Here is a 19,024-nt window from a genome sequence, read left to right on the forward strand (position 1 = left end):
TATGACTGCTAGTGGCAAAGAGTTGCTATACAACATACTGCTATATCAATCTTTTTATTGAGAGAAGACATAAGCACTGAAGATTGCAGTAAATTTAATGTCCTTTTTCACTTTCAGTTGTAGAATGCAGCAAGTGGAACAGAGGGCCAAAGGTCACGTAACTACAGGATGCCTCTTCTGTGTGGGATCTATCCAATATTTAATATACCAGATAAGTGAATTAAAATCTTCTTCCATTGCACATAAAAAGATACGTCTAACACTTTTCAATCAATATCTTCTACTTGATCTGCTACTCACAAATCTCTATATTCATCTCATCCTATTCCTATTTATCATCTTCTTATCCCCATAATCAATGATACTTTTTTCATCCGGCGTTTTCTCCAAAGTAATAAGGATAAAGTAATATAAGAAATTCAAAATGGCAAAATTGACAAGACTTTAATTCTTTGTGAAGATTTGCATTGGGCTGTAAAAGACTTTGTTTCATCATCAAACTGCTTTTAGTATAAGCGTGTTTAGCCACAAAATCTTACATAATGCTTTTTTAGTACTTTTCAGAGCCATTATATTTAGTCCTCAGAAAACTGAAGTTTATCAAGGTAACTGATTTCCCCAATTTCACAGAATAAGTAAGCTGGAAGGAGAACCCAGGTCCCCCAACTACCATACTGGTATTTTGTTTTTGTTTATTTTGCCCGTAACCTCACATTGTCTTCCCATGATATTTTCCTGCACTGGAGGACTGAAACATATATATGTATATTTTTCTATGCCCAAAAATATGTATAACGATGATGATAGTGCCATGCCAAAAAACTGAATTGCTTGCATTTGAACTGTCTAAGGAAGATTCTGAAGATCAACTGGCAGATAAGGTACTAGACCCTGAGGTCCTTGTTTGGACTAAACTGCCAAGCATTCAAACTATGCTTCAGAGAGTGCAACTCTGATGGGCTGGCCACATTGTTCAAATGTAAAATGTATGACGCTTGCCAAAAAGACCATTTTATGGAGAACTTACATGGGGCCCGCGATCACATGGTGGTCAGAAGAAGCGATACAAGGACACTCTCAAGGTCCCTCTCAAGAATTTTGGATTTCATTGTGTGACATGGGTGACACTGGCACAGGACTTCCCAGAATGGTGTGCCCACATCAGAAAGGGTGCTATGCTCTATGAGCAAAGCAGTACTGAGACAGCACAAAGGAAACATAGGACGCTCAAATTTGGAGAATTCACCCCAAATGTTCACATGGACTATCTATGCCCAATGTGTAGTAGAGCATTCTGAGCTCATACTGGTCTGATCAGCTACAATCAGACACACTAAAACTTGACTTTATTGTGGTGATGTCATTTTCTCTTCAGGAATGAAGGACAATAACCAACCAATAATTATGGTGATAATATTAGTAAAAACAATAACTAAATTTTCTGATATGTCCTTTCAAAGCCATCCAAACACATACATATTCATGCACATATGCATGTCTACACACACACACATTAAGATAGCTTCAGGGCCATCTTTTTTCCATATATACTTGAGACTGATTGTACAAATTATACATGGCAGAATTAACAACTTCCTTTCCAAGTAGAATGTAAGTGCCTTGAACACAGAGATGATTTCACTTTTATCTTTATATTCCTTCCTAGTACCTAGAAGAGTTCCTGGGGATGAATGTTTATTGCTTGGTCTCCAAAAAATACCCCTAATAAACTATATTGTAACACATGTAGCATCAATGTTATTTTTATTGTTGTTCAGTTGTTTCAGTCATGTGACCATTTCTGGGGTTTTCTTAGCAAAGATACTGGAGTAGACGGCCATTTCCTTCCCCAGCTCATTTTACAGATGAGAAACTGGGGCAAACAGGGTTAAGTGACTTGCCCAGGGTAACACAGCTAATAAACATCAGAGGAGAGATTTGAACTTAATAAGTCTTACTGACTCCAGGTCCAACATTCTATCCGTTGTACCACCTTGAAGCCACATGTACAATTTACAAAACAAAACAAAATCATTATGTAGGGGGATCTCATTTGATCTTACCAATAACTTTAAATATTACAAGTATTATTATTCCCATTTTACAGAGAAGACAATTGAGATGATCTCTAGTTTCCCTTCCAGCTCTAAATATATGACTCTGTGAACTACATTTGATATACTTTCCTTCCTCGCCTCAGAACAGTCCTCTTATACCTCATCATGGTATGAATCTGTTCCTGAGTTCTCAAAGGCTATGCCTAAATAATGCAAGATCTGTCAGTTCCTACCCTACTAGAAAGAATACAGTTGATTATGAACTTTATGTACCTTTGTCAATTGAAAACAAGTCAAAACTAAGTTCAAAAGAAGCTCATCAACAGGTTGGTCTGAGAGCAAAGAAATTTGAGGAACCACAGCTTCCAAAGACCATTAAAAGTCATAGATTATAAACTGTGATTGCAGAGAGTTTACTAAGATTTACAAAATGACAAACCTTTTGAAATATGTAAGTACTGTGGTATTTAGCACTAAGGGAGTTGAATAGATATTGCCATTTCAGTAAAAATCAAGAGGATTCAAATGAGTAATCAGAAGTTTGAGAATTTCAAAATGGTAAAAATTCAGGGCTTAGGAGATCATATATAATCATATTTTCAAGGAAGGAAATAGTAAATGACGCCAGTATCTTTGACAAGAAAATTCCATGGACAATATTTAAATGATAGAAGATATGATGACACCAGAAGATGAGCCCCTCTGGTCAAGAAGGTGTTCAACACATTATTAGGGCACAGCAGAGGACAACTACAAGTAGCTCCAGAAAGAATGAAGCAACTAGGCCAAAGCTGAAAGGAAGCTCAGTTGTGGGTGTGTCTGGTGACAAAAGGAAAACCTGATGCTGTAAATATCATTATTGCATAGCAACCTATACGGCATGATATGTTTATCCTTCGTTGCCGAAGAAGGACATGCCATCAGAGAAATGATGACATGACTTGCACTTGACTTTGTTTTGAGTGAGGAAGGGCTGTACAGGTCACCAGCCTCACTTCTCGTCCAGAGCCATCTGAATCCAGTGACCAGATATTCATCAGGATGACTGGAGATGACCCAGGATGAGGCAATTGGGGTTAAGTGACTTGCCCAAGGTCACACAATTAGTGAATGTCAAGTATCTGAGGTGAGATTTGAATTCAGGTCCTCCTGACTCCTGCACTGGTGCTCAATCCACTGCAACACCTAGCTGCCCAGCAACCTAGAATATAAGATCTATGAATGAAGGTAAGCTGGTTATGGTCAAACAGGAATTGGAAAGATTAAGCATTGAAAACTTGGGTATCAATGGACCTAAATGGATGAGAATGGATGAATTTATTTCTACTGTAGGCAAGAATTCCTTAGAAGAAATGGAGTAGTCTTCATAGTCAGTATGAGAAAAGAAGTCCTATCAGATAAATCTAAAAAAAAAATGACAGAATGATACCTATCTGAATCCAAGGCAAACCATCCAATATCACAGGAATATAAATCTATGCTCCAACCACTGGTGCAAAAGAGGCAAAAGTCATAACATGAAAAAATGTCACATTCATCATAGGGGACTGGAATGTGAAAGTCCAAAATCAAAAGATAATTAGCTTAATGAGCAAGTTTGGCCTTGGAGTAAAGAGAATGATAGAGTTTTGCAAAGATACTCACTAGACATATAGCAAATACTTTTTCACCAACTCTAAAGATGGATCTACACATGAATAAAATCAGATGGTCAATATCACAATCAGATTGATTATATACTTTGCAACAGAAGTTTAGAAAAACTCCATACAGTCAGTCAAAACAAGACCTGGACCTGACTGTGGCTCAGGTTTTCCTATTACAAAATTCAGACTTAAATTGAAGAAGTTATTGAAAGCCATCAGACTGTGTAGATATGACCTCAATAACATCTTCTATGTGGAAGTGATGAATATATTAAAGGGTTTATATCTGGTAGATAAAGTGCCTGAAGAACTAAAAACAGAGTTTGCAGTATTGTATAGGAAGCAGTAACAAAAAAATCACAAAGAAAAAGAAGACCAAGAAAGCAAAATAGCTGTCTGATGAGGCTTTACAAATAGCTAAAGAAAGAAAGAAAAGGAAATGAGAAAGAGATAGATATACCCAACTGAGTGAATAAGTGCAGATAATAGCAAGGAGAGATAAGAATGTTTTCTTAAATTAGCAGTGCAAAGAAGAGTGGAAAAGACAAGAGATGTCTTCAGGAGAATTAGAGATACCAAGAACATTTCATGCCAAAATAGGAATAATAAAAGAAAAAAAAAACTGTAGGGTCCCAACAGAATTAGAAGAGATTAAGTAAGAAGAGGTGGCAAAAATATAAAGAACTATGAAAAAAGATTTTAACATCATTGATAACCATGATGGTGTGTTTACTGATCTAGGCCATCCTAGAGAATGAAGTTAATTGGGTCTCAGGAAGCATTGCTAATAATAAGGCTAGTGGAGTTGATGAAGTTCCAACTGAGCTATTTAAAATCCCAAAAGATGATGCATTAAAGAGTTGTACTCAATAAGCAAGCAAATTGAAAAACGAAATAATGGCCGCCGGATTGGAAAAAATCAGTTTCGGTGCCAATTCTAAAGAATGGAAATGGCAAAAAGTGTTACAATTGCCAAACAATTGCACTCATTTCCCATACCATCAAGGTTAAGCTTAAGATTTTGCAAACTAGACTTTAGCTATATGTGAACAAAGAATTATTAGAAGAGCTAGCTGGTTTTTGAAGAGGTAGAGGAACTAGAGAACAGGTTACTAATATTCACTGTATTATAGAGAAAACAAGGGAGCTCCAGAAAAACATCTACTTTGAATACATTCAAGATTTTGACTTAGGTAGACCACAATAAAATGTGGCAAGTCCTCAAAGAGATTAAAGTACCAGATAATCTTACTTGGCTCCTGAGGAACCTACATATGTAAGTCAAGAAGCAATAGTTAGAATCAAACATGTAACAGCTGATTGTTTTAAAATTAGGAAAGGAGAATAAGGTTGTATGTTGTCACCTTATATTATTTAACTTCAATTCAGTGTTCATTATGCAAAATGCCAGACTGAAAGAAACAAAATCCCAAATTAAAGTTACTGGGAGAAATATTAACAATTTCAGATATGCAGATGCCACTCTGGAGGCAGAAAGTGAAGAAATAAGAAGCCTCTTGATGAGGATGAAAGAGATATAAAGGATACAAAGAGGATGAAAGAATATAAAAGGTGGTTTGAAGCTTTAAATTAAAAATCTAAGGTCTTGGCAACTGGTCCCATCAATTTCTGGCAAATAGAAGGAGAAGAAATGGAAGTGATATCAGATTTTATATTTTAGGCTCAAAGATCACTCCAGATGGCAACTACAGCCATTAAATTAAAAGATGCTTGCTCTTTGGAAGGAAAGCTATAGCAAATCTGGACAGTATGCTAAAAAAACAGAGACATCATCTTGCCAACAAAGTTTTTTATAGTCAGAGTACTACTACATTCCATTGGTATGGCTCTGAAAGTTGGACTATAAAGAAAGCTCAGCACCACAGAATTGACACTTTAGAATTGTGGTGCTGGAACAGACCTTAAAGAGCCCCTTTGACAGCAAGGAAATCAAACCAGTCAATATTTAAAGAAATTAATTCAGACTACTCATTTGAAGGACAAATACTGAATCTGAAGCTTAACTACTTTGGCCACATAATGAGAAGACAGGATGATTTGGAAAAGACCGTGGTTTGGGAAAATATTGAAGATATAAGAAAAAGAGTATTGCAGAGGATAAGATGGATAGATAAAGATGTGAAAACAATAAGTATGAGTTGGGGCAGACTTCAGGAGATAGTGCAGTCTAGAAGAATCTGGTGTGCTATGATCCATGAATAAGAACAGTCAAATATGCTTGCAACTACTACAAAACTGGAAATATTTGGGGTATGAGCTCCATGATACAGTGAACAGGCATACTTAGCATAGTCTATCTAAGTTTGGAAAGAATTTATCATTAGATTGACTATAGAGTAGTGAATTGTTGGGCCACAGAAACTTCCAGAAGGTTATAATTCATCTACTAAATTGTAGATGAATTATAATCTTGGTTAAAGAATGAAGTACCCACTGACTAAATTATACCCTTTAAATATTGATGTATTGGTATGCTACTAAAAGCTTTAATATATAGCTTAAATATACATATGTTGTTTATCTACCATTTTAAAAACAACATGGTAGCCAGCAAGTTTTCAAATCAACATATCTCACGGTGAAAAGCATGTGACTGCAGTAACTGAAGTAGTCCAAAAATGCATGTGGTTAATGGTAAAATGTAGTGATGCTTAAATGGTGAAAGTACCAACCGTGAAGTAGAAAGAACACTAATCTTTTTATTCAGAAGACCCGAGTTCAAAGTCCAACTCTGTTTTTTTTTAATATCTGTGTAACCTTGAAAAAGAGACTTCACTTTCTTTAACTTAATCCCCTTTACAAAAGGACTAAATAATGTCTAAGGTCCCTTCCAACTAGTTAACCACCCATAGGCAAAGAAATTATACACTTAGGGTACAGCATGAAACATATTTTTGGACATAAAAAATGCAAGAATGGGTTTTGTTTGACTATGCCTTTGTTAAAAGGTTTTTTTTTTCTTTCTCCTGTAATGGGGAAGGAGGTGAAGGAGAAGAAAAAGATGTTTCTTAACTGAAAAATAAATTTGAAAAATGAAATGTTTGTAACTTAATATATTTGATTCCTACTTTGAAGGAATCTGCATTGAATTTCAAAAAAAGTCTTCAGATTAGTGATTTAGCTTAGGTATTCTCTATGAATAATTTTTCTATTTAATAATATAGGAATGAACCAAATATGCTTCCTAGACTACTCAATTAAGTTTAGAACCAGTCCTTATGCCCAGTTGGGCAAAAGTGACTAATTAATCAACAAGCACTTAATAAGCATCTATTACAAACTAATCAATGTTCTAGGTGATGAAGATAAAAAGACAAAAGTGGGACTGTCTGTCTCAAGGAACTTACATTCTATTTTCAATTTAGAATATAATGCCATAGATAAACATATTATGAATATTTAAATGTACCCTTATATACGCTAATTAAGGGCAGGGTAACATAGTGGATAGTGAGACAACTTTGTATGCAGAAGGCCTTGGACTTGTCTTGTCCCTGATACATACATAGCTGTGAAACTATAAGCTATTCACAATTTCTCAGTTCTGCAGGCAATTCGCTCAAAGTAAGCTACAGATAAGCTACCAGTTGGCATTGCTAGTGGGAGTTCTCACACCAGGGGATTGTCCAAATTCATAATATGAGGTTCAGATAAAACTAATCACACTAATGATAATGATAGCAACAATAATTGAAGAGTATATTGAAGCATCAAGCTAGGTATTTTCACAGTAAATTAGAGAACAAGAAAATATGAGGAACTAAAGCTTCCCAAAGGGATGGGACTCTTTATTTGATATCCTTGGCCACCTCTACCAAGGAAACAGAAAGTCACTGAGGTCCTACTCTGATGCTGCCCCATGGTGGGAAAGTCACTATTTTCCAAGTTTCTGGCAGTAGATCATGAATTCTCCAAGGTCTTTTTTTGCATCCCCAGCACTTCACACAGCTCCTGGCATATAGTGAATAGCGCTTCATAAACGCTAAATGACTAACTGACAGCAAAAGTTTCCAGCAGATCCTATTAAGCTAGATGTTTGGATACAGGCCTACCTACAGATGGCATGAGTGTCATTTGAGGATCAACCTAGCTAGGTTTTTAGAGTATCTCTTCACCAAAAAGCTAGCCTGTGGGTGAGGAATTATTTTGGACTCAGAGAGATAGAACCACATCCTGCAACGTGGAGATATTGCAACCTACGTTGGTGAAGCAGGTGCCATGTCACTGAAAGACAGATTTATGAATTTTAGTACAATCAACTAAAACTAAGCTTAAGTTATAGCTTCTAAATTATAGAAAGTCACCTCCCTTTTACCTTCATGAGATTAGGGCATCACATACATACCGATATGGATGAACACCCTTCTATACTTTAGAAGGTAGGTTTCATTTTTCCCACTGTGGTAGGAAAAAAGAATTATCACCTGGTGTGCCATCTTCTGTTGATGAGACTCTGAACTTTGCTAACTTGGTCATGAGATGTCAAATAGTTAGTTGCCAGGATTGAACTTGAAACCCTTCTAATTCATACTCTGCAGGCGTAGCCTCGTAGGTCATGACTGTGCTGTGACTGGGTATCAAAGTAAGATTTTAGAGGAGCTACATTGAAACACGGGATGAAACTGATATCCACATTCTGACAGCATTGCAGACATAGCCGCCTATGGACATAGGCTATGTAGCACCTGGGGACTTGTCATTTTAGTGAACACAATAGTCTCCAAAGCAGTGAAATTACTTTACACAAAGCAGGAAAACAAGTACACAAAAAAAGAGAATGGAGCAATGCTGCTATTTGATTTTAAAGCATTCATAAAATGGGTATCTAGCTTCACCAAGAGAAAAAAATAGTTATTTCAGGCCACCTGGAAACTATGCAGCTGAATATGTTTGCAGAAACATGACTTAGTTTTCAAGGTCATAGCTTCAGGCAGTGACATTTCATGTTTTGTAAAATTGATATAGTAGCATATTTTTTTTAAGTTTTGTCTTCTGCCTGCCACTCTTTATTGAAGGTCATGGACACAGTCTGTGTCTACTTGTCAATAGTGAAACAGATGAGGATCATAAAATCCAGTCAGTCTGCCTTGGAGGAGACAGAGTACAAGATTTGTAGTAAGGGGACCTGGGTTCCAATCTCACCCCCAACAACTCAATTGCCATGTGATCCTAGGCAAGCCATTTAGCCTCTTAGTGACCCAATTCTCTTATCTGTAAAATGAGGATATTCACCATCTACATGGCAGGGTGATTTTAAGGGAAGGGCTTTTTTAAAACTTTAAGTTCTATATAAATGTACAGTGTTATTTTTTTATGTATCATGGGAATAGAATAGGAGTTACACTGCAAATGGTATAAAAAGATGTCATCAGAGAAATATTTGACCAAAAAAGATAGGAGCAAGTCAAGTTACAATAGAGATGGATAGCCCAAGACGGTTATTTCTTAGTTATTTTTAGTTGTGTCTGACTTTTTGTGACCCCTTTTGGAGTTTTCTTGGCAAAGATATTAGAGTGGTTTGCTGTTTCCTTCAGCTCATTTTATACATTAGAAAACTGAGGCAAACCATTTCAGTTTGTTTTCTAAGAAAATCTCAAGATGGTGTCACAAAGAGTTGGACACAACTGAAATGACTCAACAAGAACCACGGTTCTCTTTAACTTATCATACAGTTTGGAATAAATTGATTGGATTGTGACTTCAGAATCAAAGAATTTTAGAATTGCAAGAGAACTTATAAAGATTACCTAAATCAATCCATTTATTGTGTCACTGAGGAACCAGTGTCAGAGAGTTCAAGAGAGATACTCAGTGTCCCACATCTAGGATACAAAGCCATCTAACACTTGCAAGCCTCTTTCAACTCCATCCTTTTGATCTGTCTCTACCAAAGTGAGAGGAACACTAAACAATGCTCAAAATTCATTTCAATCTATAGGAATGTTTTAATCTATGAAGAAACTGAAATGATTTCTAACTTGCAATGAAACTCCAATAGTCCAATGAAACTGTGATCCTGTCATTGTCCATATTCCCTCTTACAACGCAGATCACAACCTATCTCTGTCTATCCCATGTAATTATTTACTGTATTTTCTCATAAAGCTTTCACAGGGAATCCACTCACTATCATTAAGGATTTATCATCTCTTGGCAAATGCTACAAATCAAGGCTTGATTTATCAGTTTTATCCATTGTCTAAAGTTAAAATTATACGGAAAATCTTAATAATATATATTAAATGTGTTTCATATGCACAATGTTTTCAAAGAGCTAGTTGTTAAACATTTACCAGTACATCCCTGATCTAATAGCTACAAGGTGGTTGAGAATGTGGTTGCTATTATTACCAATAGTATTATAAATATTCTCTGTTAACCATAATCACCTGGTAGGCTATTTTAGTTGTTTTGTTGTTTAATTTCATCCATTAGGTTCTTTGGTATGTATTCTTTGAAGAGGTAGAATGATGCAGAGGGTAGGGTGCCAGCATTAAAGTTAGCATAGACTTAGGTTCAGGTTCAATACTTAACAGATAATGGCTCTGTGATCCTAGCCATGTCATTAAATCTCCCAGTGCCTCACGTAACTCTCTCTGACTATACATTGCAGAACAGTTGGTGATCTACCTTGGTAGAGGAAGTCTCTTTGCTAAGAGTCTCCTAAGCTGATGAAATCTCAGCTACAAATAGTACCAAAAGAATGTCCTTAGCATAGGAAAATAATATTGCCTTAAAATCAATAAATTCTATGAGTACATGATAACAAATATTATTGTTGTTAATAACTAACATTTTTAGAGTTATAAAGCACTTTAAATCAACCTTGTAAGGCTGTAATGTTATAGACAAGAACACCACCATATGATAATATGCTAAACACTGTAGCGTAAAACTATTCTGTAGCACCACAAAACTACCTCCAATTATGTTGTGAACTGTTCTGGATTTTTTAAGAGTGAAGTCAGTCACCATTTTCTCCAACTGGGAAGAAGGAAGTCATTTAAAATAGGTTATTTTAAAACAACAACAACAAGATTTATAATGACCACCTTAAACCTTTTGTGTTCATGAGCAGTATGTTCTACATGGTCCTACCCAATCCATTTTTTCTAAACTACAGAGCAAGCTCTTTAGTAGCTTGATGTGACCTTGCTACTGAGGCCAAAAGTAAAGCCTATCAAGGCATTCAGATAACAGATGAACAACCTATCATTTCTGTTCCATTAAGCTAGCTATACATCAGTGATAGAACAGGAGAGAAATCAGCGAAGGGAAAGTGTAAGTCGTAGAGGAAGCCAAACTTTGAAGATTGATTCATACTGAAAAGTAACTTCTGGAGTGAAAACATCTGTGAAAAATGAAGCTCTTGGCTAAGCTTCAGCTATTACAAGTGAAAAGTGAGCCCAATACTGATGCTAGTTCATTCAAATATTATTTTCAATAAGATTACAATGGTTCTCCCTATTTTTACTATACTATTTTGAAAAGTCTTTGTTGCCAAGTTAATATATAAAGATAACAATGCATAAGTACATAAAAGAGGTGGAAAATATTCTTTGAGTTCAACAAAAAGATCCCTTCCAGGCGGGAAACAGTCAAAAAGTATTTATTAAACACTTACCAGTGTCAGAGAATAAAATTATATTCAAAGAACAAGTATTGTGCAACTTACTGGGAAAGATTCAACATTTCAATAAATCATAGTCTCTACCATCATAGGCCTTACTAAAGAGATAGATATGCAGATAATTATAATAAAAGAAAACTATATGTTAATTGCATTGGAGAGGCACAAAAAAATGTGTTGTGAAAAATTGAGAAGAGCAAGATTTTTCCCTACTGGGAAGCACTGGGAATCAGGGATAACTTCCCATTTGAACTGAACTTTAAAGTAGAAATAGTATTAGAACTAAGTGAAGATGGATTAGAAATGATACTCGTAGCATAGGAACATAAGTGACAATGTTAATCAGTCAGTAAAAAGTAGGATATTTGCGTTTATGAGAATAGTCAAGTTTGTATGGAATATAGATATACAGAAGGACATAGACAGGAATGTCTCTACTAGATTTTATGTAGGGTCTTCAATGCTACACAAAAGAGTTTTCTTCAGTAAGGAAAAGGAAAGCACTGTAAAACTGAAGAATGACATGACATGACACAAATTGTCTATGCAAAAGGAAAATTAGTTTGGCAGCTACATGAAAAATGGATTGGGGAGGCAGACAGAATATAGGAAAGGTTCTAGTACTGCCTTTGAAATATCCTCATTACATGTGAGTCATCTGGCAAATTCAGGTAACCTTTTAACACTGACTTGCAATAAGATTCCACATCAAGTTCCCCACACCAATAAAAATGTAGAGTGGGGGAGGGGGGAGACAAGGTTTACACAAAAGATTAGAATCCTTATTCTCCCTTATGACACTTTTTTTTTATCTTTTTATATTTTTCCTCTCTAGCTAGAAAAGAGGCTAAGGAGCATTTGCCATGACTTCTTACATATTTCTGAGGACTAAGACTCTTGCCACTTTTGCCTAAATAGGAACTCTGATAAACCCAAGTGAGACTGGTCCAATGAGTCCCTGAGAGAGGGTCATGAAGCTAGGAGACCAATTTTTGCTGTGCATTTTTTTTTCAATTTTCTGTTGCAAAAGTCCTGTTAGAGATGATGAGAGCCTAAAGTTTGGTTTTGGCTTTATGAGCAGAAAGAAGAGACAGACAAGATATTGTGTGGGTGTTGAATCAACAAGATTTGACAACAGATTGGACATTGTTGTGAGTGAGAGTGAATGGTCAAACACAACAGCCAGGTTGTGGACCAGGTTGTGTGACTAGAAGGAAAGTGATGCCCTCAGGAAAAAATAGCATGCATTTCAGAAATGGAGTAAGGCTGATCTTTGATGCCTGTGGGATTTATAGAGAGAGATTCACCCGACATGATTTGGCCCAGTATACCTGTGTAACCTATTCTTAATTTTGTTCCAATATATATACATATATACCTATACATACATATACAAATACATATACATATATATAAATATATATATCTACACGTATAGATAGATATATGTATATATATGTATGCCCCATCTCCCCCTATCTCTCCTCTGACACTAACACCAGCCTGGGGCAGGCCTCAGTCACTTCACACTTGAACTATTGAAGTAATATGTCAATTGGTCTCCCTTTCTCAGATCTCTCCCAAATATATAGTCCATCTGCCACTCAGATGATAAAGCAATCTTTAGGAAGATTAATGCAGATCTGACTCTCTCTCTCTCCCTCTCTCTCTTACACACACACACACACACACACACACACACACACTTCAATTAAATAAACATTTATTAAGTGCCTACTACATGCCATGCCCTGTGCTAAGTGCTTAGGATACAATTAATAAAAAGAGAGTCCCTGCCCTAATAGAGCTTACAATCTAATGAAGAGAAATAATGAATAAAAGGAGGAAGGAAAGCAGAGGAAGGGAAGACATAAGAGAATATCTTATAATCTTGTTCCAAGGAGTTGAAACCAAGTGAGAAGCAGAAGCAACTCAGAGTGAGAAAAAGTCCAGTTTCTGCTCTCTCTAAAGGAAGGCATTGAAAGGACTTTGGTACTCCATCCTCCAGTCCTCCTATTAGAGGAAGGAGGAGGCTGAGGGAGATGTTGTCAATAAGGCTTGAGTTAGCAGCGTGGTGATGAAATTAGAAGTGATGAGTGTATCCTGGGAGGAAGCCAGGCACAGCAGCAGATGCAAAATGCAATCCACACTCTGCCAACTCAGTAAACTCCAGTGGTTGCCTATTAGCTCCAAAATTAAACATAAAATCCTCTGTTTGGTATTCAGAGCCTTTCATAATTTGACCACTTCATACCTATTTTTTATCTTCTTACATCTTACATATATCTCAAGCACTCTGTGATCCAGTAACACTGCCCTCTTCCCCATTCTTTGTACAAGACGTGCTCTCTTCCTAACTCTGGGTATTTTGGCCATCTGTGCCTCATGCCTCCCACTGTCTCCCTCCTCATCTCCATGTCCTGGCTTCCCTAGCTCCCTTCACATCCTTGCTAAAGTCCCATCTTCAGCAAGAAATCTGATTCCTTTATTGTTTGTGCCTTCCGATACAAAAGGATAAACTGAATAATTTCCATTTTATCCTGCACATAACTAATTTGAACAATTGTTTTCTTATTTTTTCTCCTAATACACTGTAACTTCCATGAAAGAAAGGATTGTTTTTTATCTTTATATCTCATTGTTCAGCACAGTACTTGGCACACAGTAGTAACTAACTGGCTAACTAATCAAACTGGAGTATTTACCTGATGAAGCTTTGCTTATATTTTGACTGACATGCCTTTCTTAACTTTTGATGTTTTCAGGGCCAAGACTGCTGACCCTCCCTTGGATAAATCCTTTCCATTCTTCCAAGCTAACTCCAATGCCACCACCTTCTATGTATGATCTGCACAGTACTCTCTATACCATTACCCCTTCCAAGAGAGAGAGAGAGAGAGAGACAGAGACAGACAGAGAGAGAGAGACAGAGAGAGAGAGAGAGAGAGAGAACAAAAAGTGACAGTCTTTGAAATTCAAAGTTCACTTTATTGGTTGCTCTCTTATGGAAAATTACATACTACCTTGTATTAACTACATTAACTATGAATATTCCATCTCTCCCACTGGACTATATGTGAGTTCATTAAATGATAGTGACCTTGGTTTCTTTATCTTTCAATATCCCTCCCTTCAATTCACAGCAGAGTGCCTTCCTTATATTTGATACTAAATGAATGTACAGCCCCCCAAAAAATGAACCAAAAGCACTTTGATCAATGAGGTGGTAGAATGAACAGAGCACTAAACCTGGAGTCAGGAAGACCTGAGTTTAAATTTGGCCTCTGACTCTGGGTGACTGGGCATGTCATTAATTTCTGTCTTGTTCACTTTCTACGTCTATAAAATGGAGATAATAATAGAACTTGCCTCCCAGGGTTATAATGAAGATCAAATGAGATAAAATAGGTAAAGCACTTCACAAACCTTAAAGTTTTATATAAATACTGGGTAGTAATAATAGCAGTAGTAGTAGTAGTAGTAGTAGTAGTAGTAGTAGTAGTAGTAGTAGTAGTAGTAGTAAGAGGAGGAGAAAGAAGAGGAGGAGATAAAAAAGAAACTGCTAACTATTCTTCTGTGTAATAACAAGAAAATTTCTTATGCATGTACTATATGCTTAGGTGTGTGTATGTTTGTTTGTCCTTCACTGACAAAGAAGATCATGCCATCAGAGAAATAATGACATGACTTGCACTTGACTTTGTTTTGAGTGAGGGAAGGCTGTGCAGGTCACCAGCCTCACTTCTCCTACAGAGCCATCTGAATCCAATGACCAGATATTCATCAGGATGACTGGAGATGACCCAGGATGAGGCAATTAGGGTTAAATGATTTGCCCAAGGTCACACAGCTAGTGAGTGTCAAGTGTCTGAGGTGAGATTTGAACTCAGGTTCTCATGACTCCTGCTCTATCCACTGCACCACCTAGCTGCCGCATGTGCTTAGGTGCTGGAAATACAAAGGCAAGATGAAAAACAGTCCCTGTTATTAAGAGGATGTCTCCTTCAAGAAGAATATTCAGAACCTCTCCATGCACATGAGAATTCTGAGCCTCTCTAACGTCTCTAAGATCCTCTGATTTCCAGCGTTTGTATCATTCAAATTAGCTACATGAGGAATGAGATTTTCTTGGTAAAACGTATTATGAACTTGTGCTTTGGAAACACTTTAGTAATTCTCTTAAATCTAGAGTCAAAGACACGACAAATTTCTCCACGTCATTTGAAGAAATTGTCATCAAGTACTTTCTTGTTGAGGATTGTTTTAGGGAGACCAAGAACCTCTTGTGAGATGGAGGTGAGAGTTTGGACTCTCCTTTTTGATCACTTCAGTGGATGTAACTCACAACTTCCTTAAAGGTACAGGTCAATTTGATGACCTCTGGTGCCAACCAGCTATTAATTGGCTTCCTGCTTTGAAAAATGAAAAAAATGAGTGAAGTTGCCATTGCTGCTGCTGTTACTGATAGCAATACTGGGGATATAGTGTATAGTTTATATATTGTGTTTGTTCAGTCATATCTGTCACCCCATGACCCCACATACCACAGCATGCCAATGCTCTCCATGGGGTTTCCATAGCAAAGATACTTGAGTAGTTTACCATTTCTTTTTCTAGTGCATTAAGATAAACAGAGGTTAAGTGCAACTAGTAAGTAGCTAAGGCCAGATTTGAGTTACAGCTTCCTGACTCCCAGCCTGGCACTCAATCGCTGAGACACACAATTCACCTAGCTACCTCTAGCTTATATAATGCTATATGGAAATATGAAATATTATATACTAATTTGTCTGAAACTTTTTTGTTGATTACTTAATGTCTTTTTTCAAAATCTATTAGCACATATTAAAAAGATAGTGTCATTCATAAAAAAGAATGAATTAAACTTTTAATTGATTTAATTATTAATTAGCAACATTATTCTTTTTGTTTCTTTGAAATCCAAGACTATACCACCTGCAATATAAATACTGGAATAGGCATATTGTATATAGATTTTTAATTATAAGTAAAATATATTTTAATTAGTAAGTTGATTCCTTGGTAAAGTAAAATTGGAGCTGACAAGGGAGTTGACAATTTGTTTTTTATTATTTGGAAATAATATTTCTTCTACGTATTTAATTTCCCATATTATTTTAGGATTGCATGGTTCAGTGTATATGGCATACCAATATTGTCAAAGACATTATAGCACAGTGTTTACAACATAATGAAGGAAATAGAAGATTAACAATTACATGGCCAATAAAATTTACTCACTTTGCTAATACTTTCTCCACTCCCTAAATGTATTTCATAGTAAAATATGAATAAACTGTAATAGGATATTTTGGTAAATTGAATTTTTAGCAAAATAAGAAAGAAGATAAAAAATATAGTTTTATTTCAATTGCTATGGAAAATCCAAACTATATTATTAGACCGCTTTCCTGCCTCAGTAAGTACAGTATACTTATTCATTCACTAATTTACCTAGCAAAAACTTATTAATCTGTGGGAAAAGCACTATTCTACCTCCTCATAGAAATTCAGGATAAAGTAAGACACAGTCCTTGCTTTTCTAAAGATTAATAATAATAATAGCATGTTAAATAATAATACTTTAAGGTTTGAGTAGATGTTTTCCAAATTTTATCTTTTTTTATCTTCACAACCAAAAGAGGTAGGTACTATCATTATCCACACTTTACAGATGAGGAAAGTGAAGCAGATAGGTTAAGTGACTTGCTCAGCTTCAAATAGCTAGTACATGCCCAAGGCTAGATTTGAATTCAGGTCTTTCTAAATTCAAATCCAATACTCCATTGTTTTTACATAATCTAGAAGGAACATGCAATGTTATGTAGCAAATATAAATAGCTATAGTGCAAAACAATGTATTATGAGGACATTAGTGAGAAATTGTTTCTATGAGAGATTAGAAAAAGAAGAATTGTTTCTGATTGGGTTGATCATGGAGTAAGTTCCATTTGAATCAACCTTTGAAGGATCAAGCTTTGAAGGATGAATGAATATGATTAAAATTTTGTTAAAGAGAACTTACAGTGCCTCAAAATTGTGACTATGCACTAAGTATTTCTCATTGTATCATAGCACTGTAGACATTAAGACTATAGGAGAACTGTGTATAGAATGTGATTGTTAGTAATTTTGTTTCATATATGTGTGTGTGTATATACGTATATATACACACACACATATATACATATACATACACACATACATACAGTCCTCAACTTTCATGGAGGGTAACATTCCTAGAAAACTAGGCATAAGTAAACCTAAAAAAGTGAATATTGATACATTGAACCTATGGGAAATAGAAGGTTAGATTCCTTCAACCATGAAAAATTGTAATCTTGGTACGAGCCTGGGAGCAACAACCTTACATCTGTCTCAGAACTTTCGCAGCCTGACCAGCTATCCCCCCAGCTACTCTCCAAAATGGCATCAACTGTCAAGGATCAGCTTATCTTAAATGTCCTAAAGGAGGACCAGGTTCCCCAAAACAAGATCACTGTTGTTGGGGTTGGTGCAGTTGGCATGGCACGTGCCATTAGTATCTTAACAAAGCAATTGGCTGATGAACTTGCTCTAGTTGATGTAATAGAATACAAACTAAAGGGAGAGATGATGGATCTCCAACATGGCAGCCTTTTCCTTAAAACACCAAAGATTGTTTCTGGCAAAGACGACAGTGTGACTGCAAACTCAAAGCTGGTCATTGTTACGGCTGGGGCATGTCAACAAGAGGGAGAAAGTCTTCTTAATTTGGTCCAGTGTAATATGAATATCTTTAAATTCATCATTCCCAATACTGTTAAATATAGCCCTAATTGCAAGCTGCTTATTGTTTCTCCCATCCAGTGGATATTTTGACATATGTGGCCTGGAAGCTAAGTGGCTTTCCTAAAAATCATGTTATTGGAAGTGGTTGCAATCTGGATTCTGCCCATTTCTGTTATCCAATAGAGGAGAGACTTGGTGTCCTTTCTTCAAGTTGTCAAGGATGGGTCCTTGGGGAACATGGAGACTCCAATGTTCCTGTGTGGAGTGGTGTGAATCTTGCTGGTGTGTCTCTAAAGAACCTTCATTCTTCTTTGGGAACTGATGCTGATGCAGAAAATTGGAAAGATATTCATAAACAGATGGTTGAAAGTGCTTATGAGGTAATCAAACTGAAGGGCTACACTTCCTGGGCCATTGGCTTGTCTGTGGCAGATCTAGCAGAAAGCATTATGAAGAATCTTAGGAGAGTGCATCCAATTTCCACCATGATTAAGGGCCTATATGGCATTAAAGAGGATGTCTTTCTTGGTGCCCTATGTGTCTTGGGGAAGAATGGCATTTCAGATGTGGTGAAGGTCAACCTGAATCTGGAGGAGGAGAGCCGTTTAAAGAAGAGCGCAGACACTCTTTGGGGAATACAGAAGGAGCTGCAATTTTAAAACCTTTGAATGTGCTATCATCGAGAGAACATGACAAGGATTGAGTGGTTATGTACGATCCACTTTTCAAATAGACCAAATCCTTCCTCTGATTAGTGAGAAAACACCAGAAGTGTAAAAGCTGTGAACCCACTCTAGTTTCTTCCTAAAGTTAGAAATGGGGAATAGAATCCTGTTGTAGACAGCATATGATGCTGTATATGACCTGCATAGTCTTGG

At 36.4% G+C, this 19,024-nt stretch overlaps 1 pseudogene; it reads left to right on the forward strand.

Moving 5' to 3' along the window:
- The first annotated feature begins 800 nt into the window (after positions 1–800).
- Positions 801–18,805, forward strand: LOC140507969 (L-lactate dehydrogenase A chain pseudogene; annotated as a pseudogene).
- The last annotated feature ends 219 nt before the right edge of the window (positions 18,806–19,024 follow it).

This window comes from Notamacropus eugenii, chromosome 5, assembly GCF_028372415.1.
Source record: "Notamacropus eugenii isolate mMacEug1 chromosome 5, mMacEug1.pri_v2, whole genome shotgun sequence".
Lineage (NCBI taxonomy): Eukaryota > Metazoa > Chordata > Mammalia > Diprotodontia > Macropodidae > Notamacropus > Notamacropus eugenii.